General features: G+C 32.2%; 1 non-coding gene and 1 pseudogene across 1 annotated transcript; one reads left to right on the forward strand and one right to left on the reverse strand.

The window, feature by feature from the left end:
* Positions 1-287: 287 nt before the first annotated feature.
* Positions 288-398, reverse strand: LOC140873553 (small nucleolar RNA R71). Its single transcript, XR_012148072.1, has one exon. It is a non-coding gene; the product is annotated as a small nucleolar RNA R71 (small nucleolar RNA).
* Positions 399-456: 58 nt separating this feature from the next.
* Positions 457-5,795, forward strand: LOC140873537 (uncharacterized; annotated as a pseudogene).
* The last annotated feature ends 10,322 nt before the right edge of the window (positions 5,796-16,117 follow it).

Raw genomic sequence — 16,117 nt, forward strand, 5'->3', positions numbered from 1 at the left:
CCTGATGCATCTAATTTCAATTTTAAGCCACAAGTCATTCAACTTTTACCAAATTTTCATGGCTTAGATTCTGAAAATCCATATTTGCATTTAAGAGAATTTGAGGAGGTTTGCAACACTTATAATGATCAAAATTGTAGCATGGATACTGTTCGATTAAAGCTTTTCCCTTTTTCCTTAAAAGATAAAGCTAAAACATGGTTGCAAAATTTGAGATCAAGTTCAATAAGATCATGGGAAGAAATGCAACAACAATTTCTAAAAAAGTTTTTTCCTTCTCATAGAACAAACTCTTTTAAAAGACAAATTACAACTTTTTCTCAAAAACAAGGGGAAACATTTTATCAATGTTGGGATAGATATAAAGAGTTACTTAATACATGCCCACATCATGGTTTTGAAATATGGAGAATAGTTTCTCACTTTTATGAAGGTTTAATACCTAAAGATAGGCAAATGATAGAATTCATGTGTAATGGAACTTTTGAAGATAAAAACCCAAATGAAGCTATGGAATATTTGGAGTCATTAGCAGAAAATGCTCAAAATTGGGATAATATAGGCTCAATTGAACCACCAAGTAAAACCAATAATTCAACAAATGGAGGTGGTATTTATCATCTTAGAGATGATGTAGATGTTCAAGCTAAACTTGCATCTTTAGCAAGAAAAATCGATTCATTAGAAATGAAAAAGAGTGATCAATTAAAAAGTGTTCAAGAAATTGTTTGTCATATATGTGACACACATGATCATCTTACAAAAAATTGTCCTACTTTGCCTTCATTTAAAGAATGTCTCCATGAACAAGCCAATTATGTTAACAATTTTAAAAAACCAACATTAGATCCTTTTTCACAAACATACAATCCTGGTTGGAGAAATCATCCCAATTTTAGTTGGAGGAACGATAATAATGTACAACCTTCACAACAACCTTTTCAAAATAACCAAAATCATCAAGGTTATGCTCCTTATATCCCACCTCCAAGAAAAAAATTTGAAGATGAAATTCATGCATACATTCAAAAGCAAGAGTCTATCAATATTCAAAACATTCAATCTATGAATGATTTGAAAGAAACTCTTGCAAAATTTGCATCTGCACTTAATATTCATGAAAAAGGAAAATTTCCATCTCAACCACAACCTAATCCTAAAAATCAAAATCAAGAAAAATTTGATCAAGTAAAATCTGTTATTACTCTTAGAAGTGGTAAAATAGTTAATGATCCATATAGTGATGAAAAACAAAGATCAATTAAACTCAAAGAGTAAGGATTCAAATCCTGATACTTTTGAGAAAGATGATGCTTTGAGTCCTAAAAATAAGAAAATTGATGATAAAATAAATAAACATGTTCCTTTTCCTCATGCATTAGTAAATAATAAAAAACAAAAAAATGATTCTGATATTTATGAAGTTTTTAAACAAGTAAAAATAAATATTCCATTATTAGATGCTATTAAACAAGTGCCTTCTTATGCAAAGTTTTTAAAAGATTTATGTACTGTGAAAAGACAATTGCATGTAAAGAAGAAAGCATTCTTAACGGAGCAAGTAAGCTCTATTATTCAAAATAATTCTACCTTGAAATATAAAGATCCCGGTTGTCCAACAATTTCATGTATTATTGGAAAAAATAAAATTAAAAAAGCTTTGTTAGATTTGGGAGCAAGTGTGAATTTAATTCCTTATTCAGTTTATGAAAAGCTTAAGTTGGGAGATTTAAAACCTACATCTGTCACTCTTTTACTAGCCGATAGGTCAATCAAAATACCTAGAGGTATCGTAGAAGATGTGTTAGTTCAAGTCGATAAATTCATATATCCTGTGGATTTTATTGTCTTGGATACACAACCAATAGAAGTACATAACGAAATTCCAGTAATATTGGGACGTCCATTTCTAGCAACTTCAAATGCTTTAATTAATTGTCGAAATGGAATAATGAAATTGTCTTTTGGAAATATGACTTTAGAACTTAATGTGTTCAATTTATGTAAACAACCAAGTATTAATGAAGATGAAGATGATAATGCAATAGAAACAATTGTGGAAGAAAATATACACCAAGAAAACTTAAATCAACAATCTGAAGTTTGTTTAGTGGAAAGTTTTGATTCAAAAAATGTTTTTAAATCAAAGTTATTTGAAGAAATTAATGAACTTGAAGAAGTAAAAGAAAATGATCATCCAAAACTTGAATTAAAACTCTTGCCAATAGAACTAAAATATGCTTTTCTTGGTGAAAATCAAACATATCCTATTGTAATATCTTCTACCCTCTTACCAAAACAAGAAGAAGATGTAATAACACTACTTAAAAAACACAAAAATGCAATTGGATGGACTTTGCAAGATATAAAAGGTATAAATCCTTTAATCTGCACACATAGAATTCACTTGGAAGAAAATGCTAAAACATATCAACAACCACAAAGAAGATTAAATCCACACATGAAAGAAGTTGTTAAAAATGAAGTTTTAAAACTATTAGATGCCGGAATTATTTATCCAATCTCGGATAGTAAATGGGTAAGTCCAACACAAGTAGTACCAAAAAAATCAGGCATCACTGTTATAAAAAATGAAAAGGGAAAATTATTACAAGCTAGGATTCCATCTAGTTGGCGTATGTGCATTGATTATAGAAAATTAAATGATGCAACTAGAAAAGATCACTTTCCGTTACCATTTTTAGATCAAATTTTAGAGAAAGTGGCAGGTAATCCTTATTATTGTTTTCTTGATGGGTATTCGGGGTATTATCAAATACCAATATCATTAGAAGATCAAGAAAAAACTACTTTCACTTGTCCGTTCGGAACTTTTGCTTTTAAAAGAATGCCATTTGGTTTATGTAATGCCCCGGCTACTTTTCAAAGATGCATGCTAAGTATTTTTAGTGACATGATTGAAGAATTTGTGGAAGTTTTTATGGATGATATAACTGTTTTTGGAAACTCATTTGAAAACTGTCTTAAAAATTTGGAAGAAGTTTTAAAAAGATGTGAAGAAAAAAATCTTGTTTTAAATTGGGAAAAATGTCACTACATGGTTAAATCCGGAATTGTGTTAGGGCATGTCATATCTGAAAAAGGAATTGAAGTTGATAAAGCTAAGGTTGATGTTATTGCTAATCTACCATCACCAAACACGATCAAAGAAATTCGATCATTTTTGGGTCATGCGGGATTTTATAGAAGATTTATAAAAAATTTTAGCATAATATCGAAACCAATTTCAAATCTTTTAACAAAAGATGCACAATTTGAATGGACTCAAGAATGTGAAACTGCTTTTAAAAAGATAATTAATCTTTTAACTACATCACCTATTTTACAACCTCCTGATTGGTCTTTACCATTTGAATTAATGTGTGATGCAAGTGATTATGCTGTAGGAGCCGTGTTAGGACAAAGAAAAGAAGGTAAACCTTATGTGATCTATTATGCAAGTAGAACCTTAAATAGTGCTCAAATCAATTATTCAACAACTGAAAAAGAATTACTTTCAGTAGTGTTTGCATTAGATAAATTTCGATCCTATTTAATTGGTTCTACTACTATTGTTTACACTGATCATTCTGCCATAAAATATTTATCAAATAAACAAGATGCTAAGCCGAGATTAATAAGATGAATTTTGTTGTTACAAGAATTTGATCTTGTAATAAAAGATAAAAAAGGAAAAGAAAATGTAGTAGCCGATCATTTATCAAGAATAATTTCTGAATCATCTCAAAATGAAATACCAATAAATGAAAATTTTCCGGATGATCAACTATTTTATGCTACTACTATGCCTTGGTTTGCTAATATTGTAAATTTTCTTGTGACAAATAAAATGCCTTCTCATTGGAGTTCACAAGATAAAAATAAATTCTTGAAAGAGGTCAAAAAATTTTATTGGGATGATCCTTATTTGTTTAAGTATTGTCCTGATCAAATTTTTCGACGATGCATACCCGACAATGAGGTAAGTAGTGTCATTAAATTTTGTCATTCTGAGGCATGTGGAGGTCATTTTTCGTCAAAGAAAACAGCTGCAAAAATCTTTCAATGTGGATTTTATTGGCCTTCTTTATTCAAAGATACACATTCATTTTGCAAATCTTGTGAAAATTGTCAGAAAATGGGTTCAATTTCAAAACGAAACATGATGCCTTTAAATCCAATCATGATTATTGAAATATTTGACAGTTGGGGAATAGATTTTATGGGTCCATTTCCATTATCTTTTGGATTCACTTATATTTTAGTAGCTGTCGATTATGTTTCAAAATGGATTGAAGCAATTGCATGTAGAACTAATGATCATAAAGTTGTGATAAAATTTTTGAAAGAAAATATTTTTAATCGATTTGGAATACCTAGAGCTATAATAAGTGATAGGGGAAGTCATTTTATAAATAAATCATTTTCTTCGTTGTTAAGAAAATATGGTATTACACATAAAGTTTCTACTCCATATCACCCTCAAACGAATGGTCAGGTTGAACTTGCAAATAAAGAAATAAAACAAATTTTGGAAAAAACAGTCAATCCAAATCGAAAAGATTGGTCTTTAAGATTAAGTGATGCATTATGGGCATATAGAACTGCATTTAAAACATCATTGGGGATGTCACCATATAGATTAGTTTTTGGAAAGCATTGTCATTTACCTGTTGAAATTGAACATAAAGCTTATTGGGCAATTAAAGCGTTTAATACTAATTTAGATGATGCATCTAAATCAAGAAAATTGCAATTAAATGAACTAGAAGAATTAAGAAATGATGCATATGAAAATGCAAAGATTTATAAAGATAAAACAAAAGCATTTCATGATAAAAATATTATGAGAAAATCTTTTGAAATCGGACAAAAAGTTTTACTTTATAATTCTCGCTTGCATTTGTTTCCAGGAAAACTTAGATCGCGATGGTCTGGACCATTTATTGTTAAATTTGTCTATCCTCATGGTGCTGTTGATGTTGAAAATCCTAAAAATAATAATGTATTTAAAGTTAATGGGCAAAGACTTAAACCGTTTATAGAAAATGAAGTTCTTAATGAAGAGTTTATGCCTTTATATGATCCAACTTAATTGTTACTTATATTTTTATTTTATTTTTGCAGAATTGAGTTCACTTCCCGGTTAAGTGGCGGATAACGGTACTCCGTGACTACTTTCAGTCGGTTTTATTTCAATTTCCCAAAATAATTGAATATATATATATATATAAATATATATTATGGATGAAGCTATCAAAAAACTTGGTAAATATTTTCCATCTATTTCTAAAAAAGTTCTGAGAATGATTTATGAAGGCAGATGTGAAAGATTGAGAATGCTTATGCAAAAAGGAATCCCGGAGGATATTCGTCTTATAATTGAAGCCAAGGTTCGATTAGGTGGTGAAGTTCCAAAATTCTTACTTGTTCGAAATATGTCTGGACTATGAAAAAGTACCTATGCGAAGAAAAGAAGGGCTAAAAGGTTAGATGTTTGTCATAATTGTGCCAGATGGACTTGTAATAGACAATGCAGATCTTTGGGATATGTTTCCACAAATAGAGAAGATAAAATTGATTTCATTAAGAATGGGCTGAGTAAAGAGTCATTGGATGATATCTCATTGACTCTTGAGACGCATTCTAGTGGAGATGTACAAGGTCAACTTCTCCATTTATGGAAACTATTCCAAGCGCAGCGTCATGGTGATGGTCTTGGGAATCTGACTAAAAAAGACCCTATTTGCCAATTTATAAGAAAATTGGATGGTAAGCCAACCCTCGACTCATAAATATTGAAGGAACACTGTGAGCCACAATCACATCACTGTTTATACGCATGCATGTTATTATTATATATTATTTTTTTACTATTTTCATCATTTTGTTCACATCTGTATTCCTATTTCTGTCTTATTCCTTGTTTTCCTTATAAAATCACTCAACCTCTCTATATTTTTTTTAAAAAAAAAGAAAAAAAACATGACAGGATCTTCTTCACAAAAATTGAAAAATATTTGTGTCTTTTGTGGTTCTAATACTGGAAAGAATGAAATATTTGTTGATGCAGCAATTAATCTTGGAAAAAAGTTAGCAGAGAGAAAAATTCACTTGGTTTACGGAGGAGGCAATATTGGGTTAATGGGATCTATTTCAACAGCAGCTCATCTTGGAGGTAGTCAGGTTTTGGGTATTATTCCTACAGCTTTAGCTGAAGGAAATATTACAGGTGTTACGGTTGGGGAAGAGTTGAAAGTTTCATCAATGTACGAGAGAATAACTAAAATGATAGAAAATTCTGATGCTTTTATTGCCTTACCTGGTGGTTTTGGTACTTTAGAAGAAATTTTTCATGTTGTTTCTTGGGCACAACTTAATATCCATAATAAACCTGTTGGCTTGTTGAATATTAATAACTATTATGATGGTTTGTTGACTTTTCTCGATGTAGCCGTGGAACAAAATTTTATTTCAGAAAATTCACGAAGGATGCTCATCTCTGCTTCGAATGAAGACCAATTAATTGATGATCTCCAAGCTTTTGTTCATCAACCTGATTCAGCTATAACAAAGATCAATTGGTCTCAACCAACTAGTAAGAAAAGAAAACTGGATCATTGATTCAACATGTCATGAAATGGTTTGTGTTTGTTCCTCATCTTCAATAATTCCAGGTGATATCTCTTTCATCATGTACTCTTTATTAAAAAAAAAAAAAAAATTTAAAAACAATGTCATATTCAAGTTTGGGGGAGGGTTTATCTCTAAAAAAAAAAAAAAAAAAAAAAAAAATTTAAAATTTAAAAAAAAATATATTTCTATAATAATATTTATTTTTCTTTTTCAATGGCAGAGTAAGGAGTCAAAAACTCCTGACACGCATTAGTTTTTATTTATCATCTTATCACAATAGATTAGATTTTAATATTTCGTATATATTTAAATTGCAAACTACTAAGAAAATGAAGTTTTTTTGTATAGATGTTTATTTATTCTTCTTTTTATCAATTTAATAGAAAATATATAATTGATGGGATATAAGTTATAAATAATATATAATTGTGTGTTTTCAAATACATATTTTCTAAAACTTTTATGAGTATATAATTAAAGTGATATTGATTGAATAAATAATAACATGTATAATTGAGGGAATTAATTTGTAAAAGTGCAATAGTTACTCACATAAATTTTGTGAGTGAGGGGTAAGAATTGAGAAAACAACTTATAAGCTTTTATTGATTATTAAGAAATGGTTGATTACTAGATTAAACCCATTTTGAAAAAAAAAAAAAAGAAAAAAAAAAAGAAAAATGAAAATTGGCTGCAAAGTTGTTTGAAGTTTGATTGTAAAGATGTAGAGTATTAATATCTCTACTATAATTATTAATGTAATAGATTTACCTCATAAAAAATAAAAAAATAAATAAACTTTGAAAAAAAAAAAATGTTACATTTTCAAAGTTTATTGGAGGTATTTGATTATGTAAAAACAATTTTGCAGCCAAGCAAAAAAAAAAAAAAAAAAACAAAAAACAAAAAAAAAAAATGGGTTTATTCTTTGTAAATCATCCTATCTTATTTTCAATATTAGGTTATTTGATTGTCTGCTTTACTAGCCATTTTCAAAGAGTGTATAATTTCTTCCAACTCCATGAGTGAAAAACAGCTATATATGAAATACTTTAACCCGAGAGAATATGGAGTTGAGACTTTTACATTAATATTCTTGATGATATACATGTTATGAAAATGATTTCTATTATCCTTTTAATTATATTATTCTCAAAGTTTGTAGAAAATATTTATGTAAAAAAAAGAAATTATATATATTTAATATTTTGATATTGTGTGAAATATATATGTATAGCCCATCCAATTACATATTGATATATTGGTTGATAATGAGATTTATAAATAAACATATGATCTCCTCACAAGTGTGTTTTTAAAATTTCAAAGTTTGCAAATTTAAATATATATATTAAGGAATAAAAATCTAACTTGTGATTTTATGATATTTTATGATATTTTATTACTAAGGGACTAGTAATTAGCCGGTTTGGGGGTGTGATGAAACTTAAAATTTGTAATTATTTATATGTTAAAAAGTGTGTTTTAAAATTTAAGTTTAATTAAAATTATGAAGTTGTATTATTTTAGTGTTATGTGTTTATATTTAAATGTTTTACTAAAATGTTGTATTTTACGGTTTACGCAGGTTTGGTAAAAATAAAATTACTCAAGCTACAGAGGTCATAATGGAGTAATCTCAAAACCTGTAGAATCACAAAAGAGGCATCTTCAACTTTGTAGAAGACAAGAAATTCCAAAAACTTCATTAAGATGATCAAAATAATCAAACATCAAAATGGAGATAGATTTACTTTTACTATGACCAGCTTGGAGTAAAAATATCATAAGTATTTCATATGTTATCCAAAAGGGGTGAATGAGTTGTCCAAACACATCTACACAAAATATCCTACGTGTTCTATGTTGAAAAGAAAGGCTGAATCGGTGGTCTAAGGCATCAAACATGCCAATTAAAGTTGGGTCATGGTATTGACATTCAAGGAGACAAGCACCCACCAACTTTACTATTTCACATTTAATGAGCCTTGGACTCTTGCTCTCATTTGGCCTATAAATAGATGTGTTGTATAAGCTTTGTAGTGGGTAAGAGTGTAGAGAATTCTTTATTTGTAAAATAAATATTGTGTGTGTGAGAATAAAAGTTTGAGTGTGCAAGTTTCTCAAGTTCAAGTATGAAATTTCTTTTATCTTTATTCTTGAGTTTCATGTTCATGGAAAGCTAAATCTTTTTATGTCAAGGTGAAAAGGTTTCATTGTTGGTCAAGTAAGATTGTCTATATTTTGTATATTCTTTTCTTTTCTATTTTTATTTTTACTAATTGATCTTTATTTGTAGGTATAATTTTGGATGATTTGTTGTTATCTATTTACATCAAATGCTTGGTACCTTGAATGTGGTTACCTTGATTTGTTGTCAAATATGATACAATAAATACTACAATAATTATATACTATAAATATATGTATCTATTTATAATAAAGTCATATATATTATTTAGACGATAGCGCGACACTGTCGGTTGTTCTAAATAATATATTGTGATTTGAACTAACATTTACTTTCTCGCATCTAACTTTTACTTTATCGCAACTAACATTTACTTTTCCGCAACTAACATTTACTTTCTCGCATCTAACTTTTACTTTTCCGCAACTAACATTTACTTTATCGCATCTAACATAAAGTCATATATTTTATTTAGACGATAGCGTGGCTCTGCCGGATGTTCTAAATAAAATATTGTGATTTGATCTAACATTTACTTTTATGTCAATTTATATTTATGCATTTATATATATATTATGGGTACCATGTATTAAATATCGGTTGATATTAATATAGTGGGAACTATATTATATGATATACTTGTTTAAATATTTCATTGTTCTTTTATGATAGTTTCTTTTATTTATTTTTATTAAGCAATCTTAAATAAACCAACAATGAACCTTTGAAACCTTGACAATTTTATAATTTGTGTATTTGAAGTTTTATTGCTAAAATTAAACTTACAACATCCTCTCCGTGGATCGATCTCGTACTCACGAGTATATTACTTGCAGACAACCTACACTTGGGTGAATTACAATTTAAGTTGTAGCAGAGATCCCCCACGTCTGTTCATCAGTCTGGGAGGCATTCTGCACCACCACATATTTCTTTACGTAAATCGTCATGCATAACTAAGTGGTTTAAAAGTAATGCTACCTTAAATCCTAAAAAAAATAAATCATACTATAAACACTTAAAACTTACAAACCGGTAGCGTGGATTTCTGAGCTCGCATAGCAGTAATGACCCCTCCAAGGACCGTGCTCTGATACCAACTGAAACGACCCTAACTCTCTAAATAATAAATAAATATGCGGAAATTTTTTTTTTATTACTTACTAAATAAAATATGTACATATATGCCCATACATATATGCACAGAATAAAAAGATTTAATAAATAAATAAATAAATAAATAACTCAAATGAAATGCATTCTTTAATAAAATAAATATCTGAGTCAAATATTGAATTAAAATACTGCTTAAATAAATTGATTAAAGTTTGCATGCACTGAAAAAAATTTAAATAAAATATTCCAAACCACAACCACTGAAAAATAATTAAAATGTATAACATGCTGAAGTATTCAAAACATGCAATGTGACTCAGACATCTATCACGGTCACAGGGATCACTGCCAGTCTGCTCATACGTCCTCGGTACAACGTCCTCTACGTACTCACCTGCACCATACCAGTGTAGTGAGCCTAGAAGCCCAACATGCTAACATAACAAGGATTTAAAATAATTTAAATCACTTTAATACTAATACATAACATATACATGAATGAGCATGCTTAAAATAACATCACGACATAACATAACTTAAATTAACTTAAATATCATAATCATACATAATACATAAACATTGTTGAGCAAATTATTTTCTAACATCGCATGGTTGTATCCATAGTGTAACCTTAAATCATACATCAAATACTGATCAGCGTGAAAACCAACGTACGTGGCGGTGACGAATCACCTCTTAAATTGGCAGTAAACTGCCCTTCAATAGTTCACATATGGGGACGAGTCCCCCTTAAATTGTCACACTACTTCAACTTCCAACATAAAATATTTTCTTTTGCTCAACCTTAAACATTAAATCATGCATAAAAATTATTTCATGAATGCATGTACTTAAATAAAATGTGTGTCCTTCATATATATTTAATTTAATTTCATACTAACATATAAATATAAAAATAATCTTCAATGCATAAAAATAATTAAATATATATTCAGGACATATGCAATTTCTCATGGATTGTACTGGACTGCTGGCCCTAACACTCAAGCCCATTTACTTAAATCTGGCCCATTAACACTGAGACTGGCCCAATAACATACTTAAGCCCAATAAAAATTATTCTAAGCCCAATTAATTAATTAAAGCCCATTAAAACCTTCCTGGCCCAATAACAACCTATTTTGGCCCAATGGGCCCTAAAACCCAAAGATTGGCCCAATAACTTCCATGGGCCCTAAAGCCCATAAAAATTAGTGGGCTCACTTAATTAAATTAATTAAGCCCAAATACTTAAATTTAACCCAAAGTAATTAAATGGAACCCAAAACATTTTATTTCAAATTAAATGGCCCAAAAACCAATTAAATCAATAAATACTTTAAAATTAAAAAGACTCGAGCCCGGCCCACCAACCCGGACCCGGACCAACTTAACCCGACCCACTACCCTACTGACCCGACCCGGACCACTCAGACCCGGCCCAGACCCGAAACTAGCCCAAAACCTCCTCTCCCTACCCCTTTCTCGGCCAACGGTTTGAGCAGTTCCACGAGATTCGTTCGTGCCATCTGCTCCAGAAACATTTGGCCGTGAAACCACCTCACAAACGTAGTGCACTCAAAGACGTTTCCAAAAAGCTAAAAACCAGCCAAAATGATGGCATAACGAAGGAGAACGGACCTCTGCAAGTCGGCCTATCCTAGACTTGCGCGCAGACCTGAGCAGCGCCGGGACTTTCGATCGTTCTTCCTACTTCGGCCATATTTTTCCGTGAAACCACTTCTCAATCCTAACCAACATCTAGATGGTTCAAACCCTTCAGGCCGCACCCAAAATAGGGGCCTGGAGAAGGAGAACGAAGTCTTCTTCCTCAGAACCCTGAACCTGCGCACCCTTGGACCCAGAACTAATGTAGCTCGACTCCAGCCCTGTTCCAGCCTTAACCATCCAACCAAACCCAGCCTAGGGACCCTAAGACCCCCTCTGAACCATGGACCAGCAGCCATGCACGCCCATAACCATAAAAACGTGAGTATGTTAATGAAATCAAAGAACCATGTGCATACCTCCAGAAATTCGATTTGTTTTACTGAAAATTTCAATGAAAAGTTTGATGCCTATACACACACACGCATAATAACTGATATGACACAAAAAATAGAGAAAAAATCATGCCTTGCACCATAGTTTGAAGAGAAAGGAGTGCGTAGAACGATTTCGGGACGACGGGGCGATGACAACCGACTTGAAAGCTTCAAAATCGAGCTATGGTTTTCTTCGTGGAGGCTGCTAGCCGAAGAAGATGATGAATATGGGGTGGGGTGGCGGCTGATGGAAAATAACGTGGGGGTAGGGATAGATTTAGGTTTAAGTTTTTAATTAAAATAGGTTTTAGGATAATTGAAAATATTAAAAAGGATATTAAATTTAAAATATATAACTTAAAAACTCTAACTAACAACTAAAATCTGATAATAAATTTAAAAATCCCGAAATACATAATTAAGAAAATTTTAAAAATAATTAAAAGTCACTATTTTGGCTTATTTTGAATAAAAACAGACTCCTAAAATTATATAAAATTAAATACTAAAAATATTGAGGAAATAAAACTCAAAATAATATTTTTGGGCTCTAAAAAAACTCATAAAATAATTTGGATAGAAAGTTGTCATCTCGTCCGTCCACGGTCCCGTCTACGCGATCAAAAACAATTAAATACTAAAAATCATAAAAATCACTAATTATGGGTTAAATTCTTAAGAATAAATTAAATCATGCACAAATAATTCACATAATTATTTAACCCATAAATCTAAAATTTAAATAATTAAATTTCCTAATTATGCATGCAGATTTACGTATTTAAAAATACCGGGTGTTACAAGATGAGTCATGAAAGGGTAATTTATGACTTTTATTGCACTGGCAGTAATTACAATTAAATTGACGCAACGGAGAACTAAAAGATGATAATGACTTAGACACAACTAACTGACGTAAGACTCGATCAGACGGGTGACCAAGACGACTATTCCAGACAGGCAAGGACACGACAGAGGACGAGAATGCCAGTGGTGGAGAAGGCGTGGATGCAGACCAGGAGTAAACACCACCCTTAAGTTGACCCTGATGAAGAATGACCCCGGTTTGAGGATCCTTCACCTGAAAGGCAGTAGAAGAGAAAACAACAACATCATTAGATTTGCAAATTTGAGAGACAGATAAAAGTTTCTTATTAATGGAGGGAACACAAAGGGCATGTGCGAACTTCAGGGAGCACGAAGTAGAGGGCAGTAAGAGACAACCTGTGTGAGTGATGGGAAGGCCAACACCATCACCAACAACAACACCATCAGATCCAACATAGGGAGCATGCATGGAGAGATTGGCAAGATCAGACGTCACATGGTGAAGTGGCACCAGAATCAAGGATCCAGTCAGATGGAGAGGATGGGGTAAGCGTGTAGGCAGCAGCATGGGAGGCAGGCGGGCTAGGGTGAGGCGCATGCATAGGTGCAGAAGCTGGCAGATACTGAAAATCCATACAGCGTCGGGCAGAGTGGCCCTGATGACTACAGAGCTGGCAGCGCCCGAGATACGGGCGCGGCGCATGCTGACCAGGCGCCGACTGGTTGGGATTCAGCGGCGGCCGAGAGGGCCAGGAGCCAGGATGGCGGCTGACGGCAGTGGGTTGCGGGACGGCGACAGACGGCAGACGGCTGTAGGAGTCGTTAGAGCGGGCGGAGGATAGTGCCGTGGCTGCAATGGGGATGGTAGCATCCCGGTGAGCAGTAAGATGAGCTTCATGATTGAGGAGTTTTTCATGTAACTCCTCAAACGAGATTTCAGTGCCCCGTGCCTGGATGACATTGGCGAGTTCCTTGTAGTCATCATCCAGACCATGGAGAACCTTGATGGTAAGGTCCTCAATATCAAGAGGTGCATGCATGAGAGCGAGTTCATCAGCTTTGGATTTGATGAACTGCATAAATTCAGTAATGGAATGAGAGCCCTTTACCGGATTTCAAAGTTGCGTCTTGAGTTGAGTGATGTGACCACGAGAGGGCTTGCCATAGGTGAGGGCAAGAGTGTTCCAGGCGGCAGCAGAGGTGGTGGAAGTTGCAATAAACGGAATCAATGAATGAGACAGCGATCCAATGATGATATTCAGGATCAACTGGTCTTGGCGGATCCAGGAGGTATACTCAGGATTGAGAGAGTGAGTGGTGGCGGCGGTGGCCGTGGCGGCCGTGGCGATGGTCTTGGCCGGACAAGGATGAGAACCATCAATAAAACCAAAGAGATCATGACCTGTGAGGAGGGTCGTGAACTACAGTCACCAAGAGAGGTAGTTCGAAGAGGTGAGCTTCAAGGGCGCGTGGGCAGCAACATTGAAGGAGATTGGAGAAGAAACAGTGTCGGTGGCAGCCATAGAGTCGATCAAAAAAAAAAAAAGATTTTCCGGTGAGAGGATAGCGGCGGCTGGAGGCTAGGGTTAGCGTTTATTGGCATAGGTCGTGGACTCTTGATACCATGTAGAAACTAATGAGAGAATAATATTTTCATATATCTCAAGATTGATTACATAGGATGTTTATATACAACAATAAAGACTAAACAAAGATAAAGATTACAAATAATAAAATATTACAAGATAATAGGAAACATAATATACAATAAATATACAATATATTCCAATAATATAATCATGTATCATATTATTTAAAGAATTTATTTTCCATGTTCTTTAATTACATTTGTTAAATTTCGATTAGGTACATCCAAATCCGAGGACGTTATAACGGACGGTCAAACCGATACTCATAATTTCCGATTAGAAGTTAGACTTTTCACACTTTTCATTACACTTTGACACCATATATGCCCGGCACACCCGCACGCAAAAATCCGAGCCTAACCGAAAGAAAACTTCTTCGTGCTAATTCATTAGTCATATGATTTAGAACATCCGATTCCACTGTAAAATTTTTCCATCCCGATTTAATGGCATATGCAACTTTATTTTGTTTTGAATTAAAGATGAATTAATAGCATTTTGGGACGGCCAAAGTCGTGGGCTGGAATCAGAAAGTGTTGTCTAACCCAATCAGGTTAAGCCCATAGTGTATTAGTGGATCTAACCGACCCAGTATGCTTTGATAACAAATAATTTTTTTTATTATCCACAAATGCTTTGGGCATACCCATATTAGATATAAACTAACCAACCATGTCTAAATCTAATCAATATAACAATAAAACTAGAAAAACATTCTACAGTTCATGCAGTCATTTATTTATTAAAAAAATATTATTTGGATTATAATCAACAATTTTGTAATTAGTTTGATTAATATTATAAAAAAAGGTTATATTATAGTTGTTACTTTGGTGAGGGTATAACAGTAATTTTATAGTTGTTACTCCACATGTAACATGAGCTAATTTATCTCTATGAAATTATATATTTCTTGCATCATGAGCTCGTGGAACCATTCATGCATAAGAACGAATGTTTAATTAAATGCCGATGAATTATTTTATAAGATTTTATTAATTTCGAAACAATAAGATAATGGGATCATCCGAATGGTTGATGACTCGATGAGATATCAGTATAAGAACAGTATCCACACTATAGCAAATGGTCTAATTTTAATTTGGTTATGTATTGTTTATATATTTTTATGAATCTCATATATTTAAATCAATTTTAGACTATATATTAACGGATTCAATATTAGAATATAATTTTGTGCATTAATTCATCATTCATTAATAATATTTAATTCGCACGTCTCTCATCTACCAAACCACACCAGATATGCCTGCCATAAATCCCCTGCACTCGAGTGTCCCATTTAATATTATAAAATTAAAGCAAATAAAAAAAGCAAGATCTTGTTACACTAAAGCGTGACATTTTCTTGGAACTTTGGTTTTCAAGGTCCTTACAAGTGTAGTGATTGTTGCAATATCAAATTTATACAAAAGAAAAAGAAAACAAGGCAAGATCTTGTTAATTAGGGAGAATGTAATATAAGCTAGACATTGTAAAATAAAGAAATTAATGCAAAACAATTTCCGACGACCACCATTGATTTAATTTGTGAGGGAAAATATTGTATTGTAATGGAGTGAATTTAATTAATTAATATTTTAAAACATACATATAAAGTTCTCCTTTTGGGCCTATATATATTATTGTTG

Source organism: Henckelia pumila, unplaced genomic scaffold (assembly GCF_033568475.1).
Source record: "Henckelia pumila isolate YLH828 unplaced genomic scaffold, ASM3356847v2 CTG_627:::fragment_1, whole genome shotgun sequence".
NCBI classification, from domain to species: Eukaryota; Viridiplantae; Streptophyta; class Magnoliopsida; order Lamiales; family Gesneriaceae; genus Henckelia; species Henckelia pumila.